Source organism: Canis lupus, chromosome 20 (assembly GCF_048164855.1).
Source record: "Canis lupus baileyi chromosome 20, mCanLup2.hap1, whole genome shotgun sequence".
Classification (NCBI taxonomy): Eukaryota; Metazoa; Chordata; class Mammalia; order Carnivora; family Canidae; genus Canis; species Canis lupus.
The window spans coordinates 39,707,064-39,725,536 of record NC_132857.1 but is presented as its reverse complement, the minus strand read 5'-3'; the positions used below and the strand labels follow the sequence as shown (position 1 = coordinate 39,725,536).

The window sequence follows — 18,473 nt, the reverse complement described above, 5'->3', positions numbered from 1 at the left end:
AGCGTGTGGATAATTGCCAAGTGTTGATCTATTTGGGGCTCCTTCAGACCATAGTCATGATAGTCTCCTAATTGGAGCTTCATTCCCAAGCTGAATCTTCTCCCAGAGGTCTTCACATGGGATCCACTTTTGATCTTGATTACAGTTTTGAATTTTATTTCCAAATGTCCATTCTTCTCTCTCTGCCTATCCCTCAGCACCTGATCTTATTACAGGTGGAGGGTCTCTTTCTTAGTGATCTCTTCCATCCTCCAGTCGGTAACTTAAAAAATCATGAGCATAACTGGCGTGAAAGATTTGGGAACCATTTGCTATTCAGGAGAAACTCAAAGAAAAATAAACTCCTCCATGAAGTATTTGCTGTTCTCCCAAACTGATAGCTGATATAAAGGCAGCATTGTGTAAAGCACGCATCCTCAGTTCACCTTGTGATTGAGAGGCCTTTGGAAGTCTTCTAAGTGAGCAGTAGATTCACTTTAAGTCAACTAAAAGTAATTTTAAAAATTCATGACCATCTCCTGTCTCAGCTTTCTTTCAGATAAGAGTACTGTCTTTCGTCCTCCAACACATGAAACTTCTATTTGGCTTCAGACTTTGCACTTTCTGTTCCCTCTTCTCTAATGCTTTTCCCCATGCCCTGTGTATAGTTGGTGTTTTCTCATCTGCTGGCATTAATTTAAATGTCTCTGGTTAGAAAGATGGTCTCTGGACAATCACTTTTTATTTTATTTTATTTTATTTTATTTTATTATTTTATTTTTTTAATTTTTTATTTAAGAGAGTGTGAGACAGAGATTACAAGCAAGGGGGAGAGGTAGAGGGAGAAGCAGACACCTCACTGACCAGGGAGCCTGATGCAGGACTTGATCCCAGGACTCTGGGATGATAACCTGCACCAAAAGCAGATACTTAACTGACTGAGCCACTCAGGCACCCATTTTTAAGATTTTATTTATTTATTTGTGAGACAGCTGGACAATCAGTATAAAGCAACCCGCCCACACCACTTTGATTTCCTTTATAACATCTATTTCAGCATTTTTACTTCCTTGTTCATTTCTCTATCTCCTCCATCAGATTATAAACTCTTTTGCAGCAGGAATTTTCATCCTTCCTGCAATATGCTCCATGCCCAGCATAATGCTGGACACATGGTTGGTGCTCAATAAATATCGTTAAACAAAATGGCAAACGTGAGCTCTATGGAGAATATTATATGTTCAAAGATACAGTTCAGAGATTTTTGCTGACTTTCTTAACACCTTCTCCTCCTGTGCCATAAGCATCATGGAGGCAGGGACCACGTGTTCTTCCCACTGCACATGCTCTTCGCCTAACATATGATAAGTATTTGTGAAATAAATTAGTGATTCAAATTAATTTGTGTCTGAGCTTCAGTTCCTCATCAATAAAGTAAGATTAATAATTATACCAAAATTTAAGTTCCACGAGGGCCAGAATCTCATCTTTTAACTCTTGTTCTCTAGTATCTAACATGTTGCTTTGTAGGCACTCAATAGATTCTTCTCAAAGAAATTGTGATCTATCTCATACGATTGTTGTGAAGAATATAAATAATATATGTAACTAATTTACCATAATTCCTGTTATATAGTGAGCTGGAAATAATTGGCCCTAAGTATTTAGGTACATATGTTGAGAATGTTCAGATAGCAACATACAGTAGCATTTGAATATGTGGGAGCTCAAAGAAATGAAGCTTGGGCCTGAAAATATAGATATGGATGGCAATAGACAAAATCACAAGAGGAGATGGGTTCTTGAGTCCAACTGATTTATCTGAGGCAGAGTTCAGCTAGGATGCATTCTATTCAAGTTTCCCAGGATAGCGCATGCCCAGGACCTCCTTAGGAGGACCTAGGATATCAGGCCAACAGAAATCAAAGATTTTGGGGAGAGAAATTGTAGATTTAGGCTAGTGTCAGGTAGGAAGACCTTCATGGTAGAAAGACAGGCCACACTCCTTATCTTTATAGGCTTAATACTGGCCCAGGATGAGAAGGAGTGGTGCCCAGTGATGGGGCAGGGTGAGACTCCCTGCAATGATGCTCAGATGATCTCCCACCTGTTCTGTTTCTCTCCACCACCTCTTCCAAGCAAGCCTCAGTCCTCAGATAGCGAAGCATTGCTGAGTATATTTTACTAGGTTATTGAGACAAAGCAGTTAAAGGATACAGAAATCTTCTAAGACTTCGAAAAGAAAAATATATAGTTGATCATGTGCTGATGCAGGTCCTCTATGGTGCCTCAAATAAATGGTTTTAGTGTTGCAAGGTATTTTCTTAATCATATTTAACTACTTATCCTCACTAACTCATTGGTGTGACTCAGGTTACAGTACCATTCACCAGCAACCCCATCCTTTTCTTCTGAACAACAGCTGTGGTCTCATAGGGAATCCTAAAGAAGCACTGGGAGGATCTGCAGCACCACCTTTCTCTTGCCTTGGAGTTCCCACCTGTCTGTTCTTCTGGGTCTCAAGTATTTCCTCACCAGCCCCATGGGATCTACCTCCTGACTGTCTCCTGAGCTCCTGTTCCCAGCCGCATTCCTGGCCTCTTGAACTAGATTCCATATTCAGGTGGCTACAGGAAATTTTAGCTCTCTTGCTTCCAATATGCCATTGGAATAAAGAGGGGGGAGGACTTTGTTTTGTTTGTTTGTTTGTTTGTTTGTTTGTTTGAAGGAGAGAAAGGGTAGATGTCCTTCTCCAAAATAAAACAGACACACACACACCCACCTTTTTGCTGTAGATATGTCATTCCTTTAGCACCCATTTCTCACTTTTGAGACTACTCCTCCTCACTTCCAATTAGAGAGAAGGAGCTTTCCAGTTTGCTTTTAGAGAAGAAATAAATATCCTCCTTTAGCATCTATTCATCACTTGTGAGACAGGTTTTTTCTAATTAGAAGGAAGGAACTTCTAAGTCTATTTTAGAGGAGAAATAAATATTCTCCTTCCCAAAATGCATTTTCAGCCAAAATATACCAGCTGGGGAAAAGTTAGAAATTTTACTAGGTTTATCTTTATAAACTATCTGAGCTGCTCCTGTTATAAATGGCCTCTGACATAAACCATTCTGGAAATTTCTGAGACAACATTGAACCAAGACTTTTGACTACAGACTTAAACTTATTTCATCGCATGTGTATTATAGACAGCTAAAAGATGTTTAATTAAGAGCACAAACCTAGCAAGAAAATAATCTCAACTAGCAGAAGATAAAGTGTTAGCCTTGAGAAAAGAAATATACTCCACTCGCTGGGCTCTACTTTATTGCACTATGAGACTCAACACTGGTTGGCTTGGAAATTTAGTCATTAGTGGACTTGACAAGCATTACAGGCACATGGTTAAGAATGAGTCAGCTGAAAATCTTGAGACAGGCTGTTTGAGATTCAGAGAAACAAACGAATCTCTCCTTCCATTTTAACTTGCCTTTTCTATTTTGGAAGAAACAGACTCTAAATTTCTATACTTTCACAAAGAACATTTACTGTCACTTGAATGTGTCCCTTCAATTCCATTCTATTCTGAAAGCATCTTTCCTTCACCAGTCTGCTTTAGTAAATATTTATACCCAATCATCTCAAGTCCATTGGACTCCATCACATGTGTGTTTCAATTATTTAAAATCAGGATAGCGTCTCCTGGGCAGCTAATGAAGTCTCAATAGATATACATTATTGAAGCATATTGTTATTTATTCACCTAATAAATCAAGCCTATTGGGGAGTGTAGATGCAATTCAAGCACTAGAAATGAGGAATAATGATGGCATAGATCATTTCTGAATCACTCTAGCCCATTTTACAGCCTGCAAAATACACTGAATTCCATAAAAGTGACAAATGACACAATATTGTAATAAATAGCTATAGCTTGTGCATTGTGTATTGGAGCTTAGATTCATATTGAAGCTCTCTGTCAAAAGAGTGGATGATGAATTAAGTATTGAAATCATGCTCTGTAAAAAGGAATTATATGTTTTCCATTTATCTTGATTTATTATATGGCATCATGTGCTTAAGTATATGTAACCTTTCCAAATTGAGTTGATTTAATATTAAGGAGAAATTGTTACAAAGGAAAATTTGGTATGTTTGGAATTCTTTATTTCTCTGCTTTATTTTTATAAAACTTTTAAATACTCCATGGTTTCTTAATCCTACTAAATTATTTTTTTAGTTGTATTCCTGGATATCTGCAGTAACATTTACAGGGCTCATTAAAAATGAAAGTGCTATATCACAATTAATATTTCTCATTCAAATTCAAACGTCTTCATATTAAAAATCTAGAAAACTTTCAATTTATATTAAATATAAATTAACAGAAGGGTGAATTTAGACTTCCACAATGATGGATTGAAGAATGAATATGTTTTGAATTTTTGAATTTATCCTAATTTCTGGAAATTTAAGTGAAAACTCTACCACTGTGCTTATTATTGGAAAATAGTAATTAGAGGAATAAACAAATACCAACAGCATTATATTGGTCCCTGCTATTTCTCCCCCACCTTAGCAACGTGGCAACAAAATGATTAAGAAGAGGAAAAACCCCAACTTTTATTTCATTGTTTCCTGAGGAGATGACATGTTTTTTCCTAGTCATAGAGCACTGACTTTATTTACTTGTGTTTTCTAAAGTTTACTTTGTGGCATACTTCGGAAGACCAGAATCTGAACAAGCCAGTCTGAACATTAACCAGCATGAAAGTCAGGGGAGCAAAGTGAAGAAATGAAGCATATCTGTGACCCTCTCCACTTTCCCTGGGGCCCATCTGACGTTACATCTTCTGTTTGCCCTCTGCTTGTAAGCCTCTTCTTTGAGATATTCTTGAAGGCCTCCTTAGGTTGCTGGCTGGTGGGACAGAGCTCTCAGCAGATCTGCAGTGGGTTGAAGGACAAATGGTTTGAAATACAGTGACCTGAGGTTTGCCATTTTCTGCTACAACCGCAGGCAATTTAATTCGTACTGCAGTTTTTCCAAATGTGTAAATGGACCCAATCCTGCTTCCTGTGAGGATTAAGCGGGGTCCTCTATATAAAGCATACCACACAGTTTTGAAGTGATCATCTACCATAAGGTGCTATGAAAACTTTTTACGTCTTACCCCCCAGCTTAAAGTGTAAATTTTCTGGTTTGAATTCCATCAACAGGCACTATACTTTGGGGCCCTTCTCTAGACTATCCTAGACCATGTTCTATGCCATATTTTTAAAATTCTCACAACAGCAGGAAGGTAAATATATTCTCTTTATTTAACTGATGCGGAAAGTTGCCCACAGAGTAGTTAAGGGGGTGTCCAAGGTCACTGAGATAGTAGAATGTGGGACTCAAGCCCAGGGTGGTCTGATAGCAAAGCACCTATTCCTCCCACTTATACCATATTGATTCTCACTAATGACTATTACTATTTAGAAACTGTACATTATAAAACATAAAGTACTTAGCATAGTGCGTACCCTCATACAAGTTTTAAATGAATGAATCAATAATTGAGGACATAGATGTTGCTCTCAATATCCTGTGTTCTCCCTTGGCACCAACATAGTGCCGTATACACAGTAGGCAGGAGGGAGGCGGAAAGGAAAAACAGGAGAAATGAAGTGGATGAGTGAAGCACGGTGGTGGTGGAAAAATGAGAAAAGACAAAGTGGGGAGAGAGAGAAAGAATTCCTTAGGAAATTTCTGTTTCATCCTGTGAAAAAAATCATACAAATATTTACTGCTTTTAGGCTTCAGTGAACTGTATTTGTTGTTTTTAATCCCAATGAAGAAGAAAGACTGAAAGATTTTCACTCACAATATAATCTCTCTCTCCGTTCACCCATTAATAATTTCATTCAGTTTCAATCACTTAGAATTGTGTGGGCCAAAGATGCTCTTATTGCCTTCAAGGAACATTGATGGATCTGAAATGCATCATCTGAGTGATATACCCAAATGCTACTCAAGTGTAAACCTCCTCTGAGCTCAGTAGGGCCTCATCTTGGAGTTGATAGCAAGAACGCATGGAAGCCTCCGTGCAAGCGCTCATTTGTTTTGGTGCTCTGCGCTGGACTTGTGTTCTGTCAACACAAGGACTCAGTCACTGCCTTCCTAATCATAGTGGACCAAGGAATAGCTTTAGGTCTGTGTTTTCCTTTGCGTTGCAGCCAGTGCTCTTTTCTTGTCATCCTCAAAATGCCTAGGATAGTATAGGGCAGGAAATAATGTCCTTAGTGAATACTTGTTCAACTGGATTGAATTGAATAAGCAGGAAGCAATGGAGTAATAGCTCTTTGTTACCACAGTGCCCCCTTGATCTAGTCTCTTGCTTTGTCCCCAGTACTTAAAGTCTTCTTATTGAGACATGGTGACAACCCACCCTCTTTGAATGGGGCTACTTGCAATGGGTTTTAAAGTCTAATGCCAATAGCCACTAGGAAACCAAAAATATAAACACATTTCTCCTCTGTACTTGGATTATTTAGTGAGATCAACTGTGGCTCTCTTAGAGGAGTGAAAGGAACCATGAAAATCAGGGTAAGAGAAATGGAACAGCACATACCTACCCTGAGTGTGGAGCTTGACATGACAAAATGTGATGTCTAAAATGCCCGACCCAGACAGCAGGAGGCCTACATTCCAATCTCAGACGTGCTACTTATAAGCTATGTGACTCCTTGGTATGTAATCTAATTTCCTTGTGCCATGAGATTCCTTATATTTAAAGTGGGTCAGGCACTGTGCTGGGTACACATGGCTCAGCCAATGAATCATTCATTCATTCAACAAATACTTTTGAAGTCCTTTCTGTATACCAGTCACTATTCCAGTTGCTAGGGGTATGCTAATAAACAAAATGGACAAAAATAAGTTACACCAGCCTTTATGGTGGGGATGGTAGACAACATGTAAGATAAGTTACTATGTCATCTGTTTGATAGTAATGAGTGCTAAGAAGAAAGTTTAAGCGGTGATAAGGTATAATGGGTTTTGTTACAGTTCTCAAGAGTGGAGATTTTTCTGCCTCCCTCCTTTCTTTTCTTTTCCTCCCTCCTTCCTTCCCTTCTTTCTCTTTTTCTTTCCTCCCTTTGATTCCCCTTGCCTCTTTTCCTTTTTTTCTTTCTTTCTTTCTTTCTTTCTTTCTTTCTTTCTTTCTTTCTTTCTTTCTTTCTTTCTTTCTTTCTTTCTTTCTTTCTTTTCTTCCTTTCCCTCCCTCCCTCCCTCCCTTCCTTCCTTCCTTCCTTCCTTCCTTCCTTCCTTCCTTCCTTCCTTCCTTCCTTCCTTCCTTCCTTCCCTGTTTTAGATGGCATGATACGGAGATGAGTCACTGAGAAGGTGATGTGGGCAGAAAGTCCATGAGGGTGGTGATGGGGCAAGCCATCTTGGCACCTGGAGGAAGAATATTTTAGGCAGAGGACAGGCAATGGTGTTGGGGCTGAGGCAGAATGACTGTGACAGGACATTATACTACACAATGGAAGCTGTTCTTTAAAACAATTTGGCAGTATTACAGTAAATGGAAAAATTAGACTCACAGTGTTTTTATGTAGGAATAAATTTAGATGTACAGAATAGTTGTGAAGAGTGACAGGGATTTCCCACTTGTTAATTTGCATTACCATAGTGCATTTATCAAAACTAAGTAACTTTATTCTGATTCTGCCAATTTTTCTATTAACACCCTTTTTCTGTTCCAGGATCTAATCCAGAATATGACATTACATTTAGGAGAGACAGTATTTGATACTCAGGTATTCAGTGAATTAAATTTTATTACTTTGTATCATGTGGCATTTGAAGGACAGCTGGCAAACCTTAGTTAGATAGGCCATTGAGTCTTCATTAGGTGGGGTCAAACATGGTAGAAAGAACACTGAGGAGGTGTTCTGGAGAACACCTCTGGAGACCTGGGTTCTTGTTTCAGCTCTGCCACTAACTGTGTCTCCTTGGACAGCTTTCTCTCTAAATGTGAGGCAAGTAACTCCTGTATGAAATGTAGAAATTTAGGTCTGGTTTCTAAGACCATTCCAGCCTCTTAATTCTGCTGTGGCATTATCATGGCTTCAGTGTCTTCACATACGGAAATATAAAATTATGTGACTGATTTCTTTAGTGCTAAGCAGGGATTTGTTGCAAAGTCATAGTAGGCTATAGAGAATTCTAGAGTTGCCTCTGCCCACACAATTTCATCCCATCCACCATCCATGCCCTGTCCTGTCCCCTGCACTTGTTCCACTCAATAGGAGCAAATGGCTGAGACCATCAATAAAAAAGGGACTATTCTCAGTGTTTTACTTGTGTTTCTGAAAACACCCTTATGAAGTGTGTACTATTTCTGCCTACTCTCTGGCTTACCCCTTAAGGTAGACAGGATAATGGCGCTCTAAAGATGTTCTTGCAGAGCCCGTGAATAGCTTACCTTCCATGGCAGAAGGTGATAATAGTGTGTGCGATGTGCTAATAGTAAGGATCAGGAGATGGGGCGATTACCCTGCATCCTCCAGCTGGACCTGATGTACTCATAAAGGTACTTGCAAACAAGAAACTTAGAAGGGAGAGAAGATGCTATGCTTCTGTCTTAGAGGCAGGAAGTGGCCACCAGCCCAGGAATGTATGAGGCCTCGAGAACCTGGAAAAGGTAAGGAAACACATTCTTTACTGGAGCCTCCAGACGGAACGCAGGCTCCAGACTGTAACATTATAAATTTGTATTTTTTATGCCACTGACTTTGTGGTAATTTGTTACATCAGCAATACATACTCACAGAGGTTAAAAAAATGTGTGCAGGATTGCACAGCTGACAGGTGTTGCGATCTAAATTAGAACCCAACAGTTTATACTCAGAACCACATTGGTAGGTACCAGGCCATGTTGCTTCACTGAAGTAATAAAAGAGCCTTCCCTGCAGGCTTCTTATAGAGCTTGAGGAACTGCATGGAGAACACACGGTCAGCACACCCAAGTAATATCCAATGTTTGTATTATAATGAACCCAACAATGTACAGTGCTATTCACTCACTGCTTCTCCATCCTGCACATTTTGCAACCATTCCAGAACCTCCTTAAGTCTGAGTCCCACACTTTCATGCTAAGTTCTGATCTGTTTGACTCCTAAACCAGGGCAACAAGAATAACAATCACAAAAATAACCCCAATGCATTTGTATAGTAACTTAGAATCTCAGATTGTTTGGGAACACATGATCATACTTAGTTTTGAGTCCAACAGCTCTGGAAATGAGATGAGGGCATCAGTCACCCCTGCTGTGTTTGTCCCTCTTTCCATCTTCATCTTTTCTTCCTTTTACCTTTTGCATCTTGCCTATTCTTATGTATTTGTCCATATATCACTGAGTCCATGTCTTTACCCTGACCCCAGCCTTTTTCTTGCTTACGTAGCAGGCCGGAACAAAGATGTCATATTTATTGTCATTTGATACATAAAAAGAATTTGTGTATTTATTTATTTATTTTTTAAAGATTTTATTTATTCATGAGAGAAAGAGAGAGAGGCAGAGACACAGGCAGAGGGAGAAGCAGGCTCCATGCAGGGAGCCTGATGTGGGGCTTGATCCTGGGACTCCAGGATCACGCCCTGGGCTGAAGGCAGGCACCAAACCACTGAGCCACCCAAGGATCCCCAGAATTTGTGTCTTTAATGTGAAGATGTAATTTACGTGTTTTTATAATATAAGGATAAGAGAAGTAGAAGGTATTGTATGTTTCTTCAAACTCCACAAGTAAGCCTAAGTTGCTTTTTTTAATGTGGCATTTAGCAGCATTTTCTTACATTATATGTTAATAGTCTGGGTTTGGAGAAATACCCCCAAGGAGGAAAGGATGTGTGGGAATAGAGTAATTGAGGCACAGAAGCCTGTTTCAGATGTGCTTTTTACTACTGACTGAGAGTCTCTTAGAGTTACTGAAGATGAAAGTGTGGATTGTGGTTTCTAATTCATCTTCTTTTCTCCTTGTTATTGGTACAAAGAGGAGGAACAAGACAAATCCTGTGAGGATGAGGAAAGGCACCCATTTTTCTATTTGCTCTACATTTGGGCTTAAATTGCTGCAAAGTCATTCCCTGGGGGAATTCTGGAGTAACTGCAGGTTACTAATAAATACTCCCCACTTTGATTTCTGCAGCCTCAGCATTTTCAGCCCCATAAGAGATGCTCTGAACAAGCAAATGTGATTTTAAGTTAGCTCTAAAATATGTCCCGATATGTGGGAACTATTTTTAAGACAACAGCAAGGACCTGACAGACTGCTATTTGCTGGAATGTGAATTGCCTCACATCTCTTTTGACCTTGCCCCACAATGAGGCTGCATCAAGCTATCATTGTCCCTTGGGACAACATATTTTGCATTGTACTGTGCATTAGTGCTCCCCTGAAAGATGCTGGCCATTTTTAAGCTGTATAATGGGGAAGAGAAAGTGGATGGCAAAACGGAGAACTGGGGAAAGAGGCAAGGGCCCCACAAGGGAAAAAGAAACAAAAAAACTGCAAAATGAAACGAGTAAAAGAGCAAGAGGATAAAATAGAGTGACAAATAACACTTACTATATACACTTACATCTGTCAATCAATCGTCTATCATCTATCACTGATTTATCTAACAATAATCTATCATCTACCTGTTGATTATGTATCTATGTATCTATCATGTAGGAGGCAGGAGGAAGAATGGTATATTTGAGCTGAAGCAAATCAGAATAGTAAAAGTCATCTTTATAGTTCTTTTGTCAAACAGGGTGAATGCCAAGAAAGTCTAGTTGGGGGTGGGAGGTTTCTCTTCTTTACTCTCAGCCATCCCTCTCCCCTAGCTTTCTCTGTCCTCATCAAAACCAGATGCTAAGTTTGAAAACAGGATTATGAAGACTATTTAAAATACTTAAGGGAAACTAGGTTTGTCACCAAAGACTTTGCCAGGTACAAAACAAACTGAAAAACAAGGTGTTTGGAATGAAGCCAGGTAACCTTGGCAGGTAGGGGTGGGTACGGGTAGCTTGGGTATTATAGTTCACTCAAAGGGACTAGGACAGAAAGGATCACCAGTGTTTTTTTTTTTTTTAATTTTATATATTTATTCATAAGAGACATACAGAGAGAGAGGCAGAACATAGGCAGAGGGAGAAGCAGGCTCCTCACAGGGAGCCCGATCTGGGACTCGATCCCCAAACTGGGATCACGCCCTGAGCCAAAGGCAGATGCTCAACCACTGAGCCACCCAGGCGTCCCAGGATCTCCAGTGTTAATATCAATGAGAGGCCCTAAAGTACAACCAGCGCACCTCTAGGTGTTCAATCATCTAACTAGATATTTGGATATAACTCCAATGAATCCAATGCAAAACATTTAGTGAGCGACCTTGGTAATAGGTCCACAGGAGGGAGAATGATGAGGAAGCTTTAAATCATGCTATGAAGAATTGATGAAGGAATTAGAAATATTTAGATTAGAATAGGAAAGACTCTTGGGGACTGCGATATATGAAATACCTGCGGGGTTTTCATGGAAAGGAAGAGCGAAATTTATTCTGCTCTATTGTAGACTGATGTTTCTGAAACTTTTCATTGGAACTCATCTGAGTGGACAATACTCCTCTAGTAGACCATGTCAAGGTGGCTCCTAGCTGGATAGGAGAACTGATGGAGGCAACGAAGGTGGTAGTTACATCTCTACAGAAAAATGAACTTCCTATTGATGAAAGTTCTGATAATGAATTGAATTGCTTTGGTAGGTAGTGAGCTCCTTGACACTCATGGTGTTCAAGCTGAAGCTTAATGACTTTCTGGTGGGAAGAGACTATAATAATATTTCCAAGTTTCCAGTATTTTTATAATTCTTCTGGACAAAAGACACCAAATATGTTTTTAAAAAGCCTTTGGATCAGTAAGTGTTCAAGAAAAATCACGGATTGGGTGATTACTATGTGCAGCATACTGTGATCTGAAAGGAAAGAGAAGCTCCATTTCAGGCTAGATACAGATTAAACAAGAACAGTCAATCTATGCTGGACATGTGGCTCAAGAAATCAACTGAGTATCAGTTGCACTCACATGAGCCTGAGAATGAAGAACAAGGATAGCATAGTTTTTTTTTTAATTTAAAATCAATTACAGGTAAATTTTGTAATGAAAAAAATTTGTGCATTTTGTCCAAGAGGGAATTAGTTCTCTTTAAAAGCAGGCAGTATGCCAAGCACTTTATGCACACACCAAATTTCAAAATTCTTATAACTACCCTGTGAGGTGGGTTACTCATTAAAGACGTGACAAAGCCAGGATTCCAGGCTGGTAGGATGTTAAAGAATTTTTTTTCTTTTTTTTCCCATTCTCCACTGTGTCCTACCTCTCTTTATACTTGCCTTGATCATAGCATGTGGCACATTGTACTATTGTCATCACTTTCTTGACTCATCTCCTCCTTACTTGAGGACAGGCATCCTTTTATGTCTTGTATCACTAGCACTTTTCATGGGTACTAGTGTACAGTTAACGTTGCATAAGAGTTTGTGAGTAATAATTGTGTGTGAGGGGGAAGAGGCAGACACACAAGAACTAACTTTAGAAGGCTGGAGTGAAAAGGAGACCAGAAAAATGATTTTAGTGCCAATGACATTTTTATCATCAAATGATATAAAGATTTCTCTTCTACTCACTGTGATCTAATGAATTCACCACAAGCCACATGTGCCTCGTTAAGTATAAATTAATTCTAATTAGATAAAATTGAAAATTTTATTTCCTTAGTCACACTACCCACAAGTGGCTAGTTGGCCATGTTATTGGATAGTGAAGATGTTGAATATTGCCATCATTGAAGAGAGCTCTATAGGACATGCTGAAAGAGAACCAACAAGCAATATTTTAGAAGAAATAAAGAGAAATTTTAAAAGGCAAATTCAAATTTTGCATCAACTAAAATGTAGGGAAAAAAGGACAGGGATGAGGAAGAAGTACAACAGGAAGAGAGTCTTTGAAGAGGAACAACAAAACAAAACAAAACTCCTTACTTCAGAAGAAACAGATTAATCTGAGGTGCCCCGATTCTAATACAGGTTTCTCTCACTATCCAAAAGTAGAGCGTTCCCACAAGTTCTTTCATAGACCATAATGGCATAAAGTGAAAGAACGATTACCATTTCATAAAGCAAAAGTCCTCTTTAGATTTCTTTCAGTTAGTGAAATCAGGTACTAATGTAGGGTTTTCGTAAAAGTAAAGTGGCATAAAGTGAACTTCTGGATGGTGGGGAAAGCCCATAGCTCCATAAATATTACAGACCCTCATATCCATCTACCTTCATTTCACTTGCTTGGGGTCCAGTTTCAATCCCACAGTCCTCTAGAATAACCACTCCCTTTCTGACACCGTAAATTCTGAGTTCTCTTTTTATGCCATCATACTTCTTAGCAATAACACCACTCTGCAGCATCCAAGTCTTCGCTTCCTCATGCCTGCACCTGTGTAGCTGAATGTGGCTGGAGAAAAGCCTATTATCATGCTGACTGGTTGCACATTAAAGTCCTGATAATTAAGCTTGTGTCTTTAATGCCCACAACACTAACAAGCAATCATAGAACATTTCTGTTGTCCATGCATTCTCCCTTTTTTAGGTAACTTCCTGCACCTATGTCCATATGCTCTCCTCTCCCTTCTGTTACTGGGGGTTAATGGTCCTTTGAGGCCAGCCCTCTACCCAGGCACTGCATCTACTGGCTTTCTGCTACTCAAGTCACTCCAGAAATCATCCCATTTCTTTCCTGCACCACCAATTTATTTCTTGGAGTATTATAAACATTCTGAAATTTCTTCCATTTTAAAAAAAGTCTATCTTCATCCTTTATTAGCTGTCTTTTATAGAAAATCTCCTTGGAAAAACTGCTTTTCTCTCTCCAGTTTTCTTATATTCTTATAATACCAAATTAATTAGAATTCCTTTCTTTTTTCCTACTCCACCTTGATGTATCTTGTCAAGGACACCAATAACTTCTATAGTTAAATTTAATGACAATTTTATTGGGATCCCTGGGTGGCGCAGTGGTTTAGCACTGCCTTTGGCCCAGGGCGCGATCCTGGAGACCCGGGATCGAATCCCACGTCGGGCTCCTGGCGCATGGAGCCTGCTTCTTCCTCTGCCTGTGTCTCTGCCTCTCTCTCTCTCTCTGTGACTATCATAAATTAAAAAAAAATGACATTTTTATTATTATTATTTTTTTTAATGACAATTTTTAACCCTCATTTTATCTGTCAGCAACATTTGGTTCAGTGGATCAATTCCTTTAAACACTTTTTTTTTTTTTTTTTTTTTCAGTTTCTTCCAAGGCAGCCCACTCTCCTGGTCTTTTATGTCATTGATTACTATGTTTCAGTCTCTTCTCTCAGACCTCATTCTCATGGCTTCCATTATCTATGTCCATCCTATATCTCCCCCCAGTCCTCCAGACTCAATATCCTACTGCCTTCTGTCCTCTCCATTCAGACATCTAACAGCCATGCACATCCAAATGTACTCTTGAAACATCTTCACTACTTTGGTTTATGGCAACTCCCCCAACAGCTGGAGTCCGCCTCATCTCTTATCTGTCTCTCAACATCACACAGACACCCATCTGCCAATCCTATTGGCTCTATCCTCAAAATGTTTCTAGAGTCTGAACCCTTCTTACCACTGCCACCATGTCTATCAGGTTTCAGCCAGCATTATCTCTCACACACATTATTACAGATCCTTCCTAACAGTTGTTCTTGCATTCATGCTTTGTCTTTATGACTATTCACTCCGCAGCTGTAACAGTACTATTAAAACAGGGTCAGATCATGGCTGGTGAAATTTCTCTGTTCATTAAGCTCCAAGACTTCTCCTTTCACTCAGTGAAAACCAGAATCATTACAGTGGCCTGTGAGAACCTACAAAATCTTCACCCTCCCCCTAAATTCCAATACCCTTATCTTATTATTCTCATCTTGTACTTCTCTCCCTTGTACTTTATCAGAAAAACTGATACACTTGTTGTCCTTTGAACTTGCCAGGCATTACTCAGGGTACTTGTTTATTTTTGTTTGCCTCCACTTGGAGCATTCTCCTAGATATTCACATACTTCAGACATTCTGGATATTTATTAAAATGTTCCTTAGTATAGGATTGTGAGAGAAAAGAGAACAAATGCAATCTTTTGCCCAAGAGACTCTGGTGACTACAATACATCTGAATATATATATATATATATATATATATATATATATATATATATATGTCCAAGAACTGGGTTTATAGAAGAAAATCATCCAGGGACAGAATTTCCACTTAACACTCATCATATAAATTTTGAAAAATGGGTGATGTCTTAGTTGGATGATGAATTGTAATAAAACTTAGATCATTTACATTATATTATGGTATATATATATGTATAAAGTACAATACTATATACCATATTATGCTATATAAATAAATGATGATTACCACTCACTCTCTCCTGTATATATACACATATGCACACACATATACAGACATGGAAGGGGATTAACAATATTAAAGACTAGAAGACCTTTCCCATTATAAAAAGAAGCACTATCCTTTGTAAATAATTTTATGAAGATAATAGAATTGGAGGTAACCACATTGTGACTCTATGCTTAAATACTTGAATTGATCTCCTCAGAAAGAATTTCAGGGGCTTATTTATATAAATACGCTAACAGTCTGGAACAAACATAATAAAACATGATTTAGGCCAGTAGACTTTGGACTATTTATTTATTTATGTATTTAATATCTATCCATTTATTCATGAGAGACACAGAGACGCAGAGACACAGGCAGAGGGAGAAGTAGGCTCCCCACAGGGAACCCTAAGCAGGACTCAATCTGGGATTCCAGGGTCACACCCTGAGCAAAGGCAGATGCTCAACCACTGAGCCACCAGGTGTCCCTGAACAATTTATTTTCTCTAGGAAAGAAAATAGATCGTGAAATAGAAGGCAAAATATCTATCATTCTGTAATAATAACCAAAATCAGTTCCTTGAAATCTCAGATTATAGTGACATGAAAAGATAAATAAATTCCTATTAGTACGTGAAAGGTTTAGAAATTCAGGGAAACTGATCAAACCTCTTTGTCCCATTCAGTCTTTCAAGTGTTAGAGCTGTGGCATTAGCTTTCAGAGATAAAAGGAAAACCATAGCAAGTGATATAACCATCTCCTGATACTTTTTAATGAGAAGAAAAAAGAAAATTAGCATTTGTTGAGAGGATACAATGTACCAGGCATCATGATAAGATTTTAATGTGATAGTCCTTGGGGCGCCTGAGTGGCTCAGTCCATTAAGTGTCTGCCTTTGTTTCATTTCATGATCCCAGGGTCCTGGGATTGAGTCCCACATTGGGCTCCCTGCTCAGAAAGGGGTCTACCTCTCCCTCTCCCTGTGCTCCCCCCGCCCTCATTAGCACTCTCTCCCAAATAAATAAAATCCTGAAAAAAAAAGTGATAGTCCTCAAAATGGTCCATGTGGTGGATAATGTTATCTCTTCTTAAAGATGAAGAAACTGAAGTTTAGGATCCAGGTAAGATTGATATCATGCGCTGTTCATTACAGAGCCGGTGCTCCTCCTCTTCCACCATTTTGGAGAATTTAAAGACAAACTGAAAACCTTCAAGTGGAAACTATAGTATTCAAATGACAAATACATGACTTTGTATATTAGGAACTAAGAAGATATGTGAAAAAAATAAATAAAGGAAAAGATTAGGCCAAACACAAAGTCATGATCTATATGCATGTCAGAGTGTGGAAGAAATAAAGAGAAAGCACTAATAGGATTACTTGAGATTTGGAAAGGTGATCCTGAAAGAAAAACTGTGGCTAAGGGAGGAGTTCTTTATAGGTCATTCTGGGGAACAAGACTGTGCAGGGAAAGGAGCAAGAATATGGTCAAAAGCTACCATACAGAGAAGCAAAAAATAATCCACAAGCAGGATTCTCAGTTCAGGAAAACTAGATTTTTAATGATCTCTTGGAAAAGGAAGTTGTTCTTGGGCCTGCTGACCTAGTTCCTGAATTCTAAGGGAGTTTTGAGGACTGCTAGGAAAATGGTCTTTATCTTCTTAGACTACTGTCTAGGGGAGAAAGCAGACACACATGGAAGGAATGCAATGAATAGTTCTTGAATGACTTATGGTGTCAAGAGTGATGAGACAGAGGATAAGAAGTAACTGATATTGGGATGCCTGGGTGGCTCAGTGGTTGGGCGTCTGCCTTTGGCTCAGGGCATGATCCCGGGATCCCTGGGATTGAGTCCTGCATCACGCTACTTGCATGGAGCCTGCTTCTCCCTCTGACTACATCTCTGTCTCTCTGTGTCTCTTGTGAATAAATAAATCTTTAAAGAAGTAACTGATATTAACTACAAGTCATTGCAAAATTTGTTTCAGAAGTCTGCCCCAAAGTTAGCGTTACTTAAAGTCCCTGAAAGGAGATGACCCTATACTGAGAAAGCATCAAAGAATGATAATTTCATTTGTTTATGTAGTGCTGAGAAGAAAATCATGAGAAGTACCAAAAGGTAGTGGAGAAGAAACTGATGAGAGTGTAGCAGTTTATTCCAAGTGGAACCCAAATGTCATGTTTAATACGTCGATAGGGAAGAGAAGAAAGTCCCGGGGCTTTTTCAGGCCAAGGACAGTAGTGTCTGTAGGAATGGTTAGACAAGAGAGAATTATCCATATATATATAGATGACCCTAGAACACCATAGGGGTTCTGGGCATGATCCACATATAGCTTTTGACTCCCCAAAAACTTAACTACTGATAGCTTACTATTGACCAGAAGTTGATTAACACCCATTTTATTTGCTGTCTGTATTATATATTGTATTCTTAAAATAAGCCAGAGAAAAAATGTTATTGAGAAAATAATAAGGAAAACAAAATGCCAAAATACAGTTATAGTACTATGCTGGTGTTTTGTTTTTTTTTTTTTTGAAGACTTTATTTGAGCAAGAAAAAGAGAGTGAGACCATAAGAAGGGTAGAGAGGAAGGGAGAAGGAGGGGGAAGGAATTGCAAGCAGATTCCATACTGAGTGTGGAGCCTGACATGGGGTTCCATCTCACAATCCTGAAATTATGACCTTAGCCAAAACCAAGAGTGGATGCTTAACTGACTGAGCCACCAAGGCTCCCCAGTGCTGTATTTATTTATTTTTAAAAAATCCATGTATAAGCAGACCCATGCAATTCAAACCCATGTTTTTCTAAAGTTCATTGTGTGTGTGTGTGTGTGTGTGTGTGTGTGTATAGAAGAGACAGGCTAACAACTGTTAATCCACTACAATGTGCTATTTCCTTCACTTGTATTATTTTATTTGTTCTTCATCATGAGTCTGTGGGTGTTATACTCCTGAGATTGATGGAAGATTCATGTTTTGTTCAAAATTACAGTGCT

At 38.9% G+C, this 18,473-nt stretch overlaps 1 protein-coding gene and 1 long non-coding RNA gene across 6 annotated transcripts in view; one reads left to right on the top strand and one right to left on the bottom strand.

The window, feature by feature from the left end:
• DPP10 (dipeptidyl peptidase like 10) overlaps positions 1-18,473 on the top strand; it is a 1,275,784-nt gene that overhangs the window by 113,220 nt on the left and 1,144,091 nt on the right. The window lies entirely within an intron of this gene.
• LOC140611884 (uncharacterized) lies at positions 4,566-13,390 on the bottom strand. Of its 5 annotated transcripts, none has more exons than XR_012013162.1 (6): positions 13,324-13,390; positions 12,685-12,866; positions 12,391-12,597; positions 8,785-8,950; positions 8,439-8,648; positions 4,566-4,914 (listed from the first exon to the last, which is right to left on the bottom strand). It is a non-coding gene; the product is annotated as an uncharacterized lncRNA (long non-coding RNA). The 5 variants fall into 5 exon arrangements; XR_012013164.1 differs by having other exon boundaries at positions 13,308-13,361; XR_012013161.1 differs by lacking the exon at positions 13,324-13,390 and adding an exon at positions 13,165-13,316.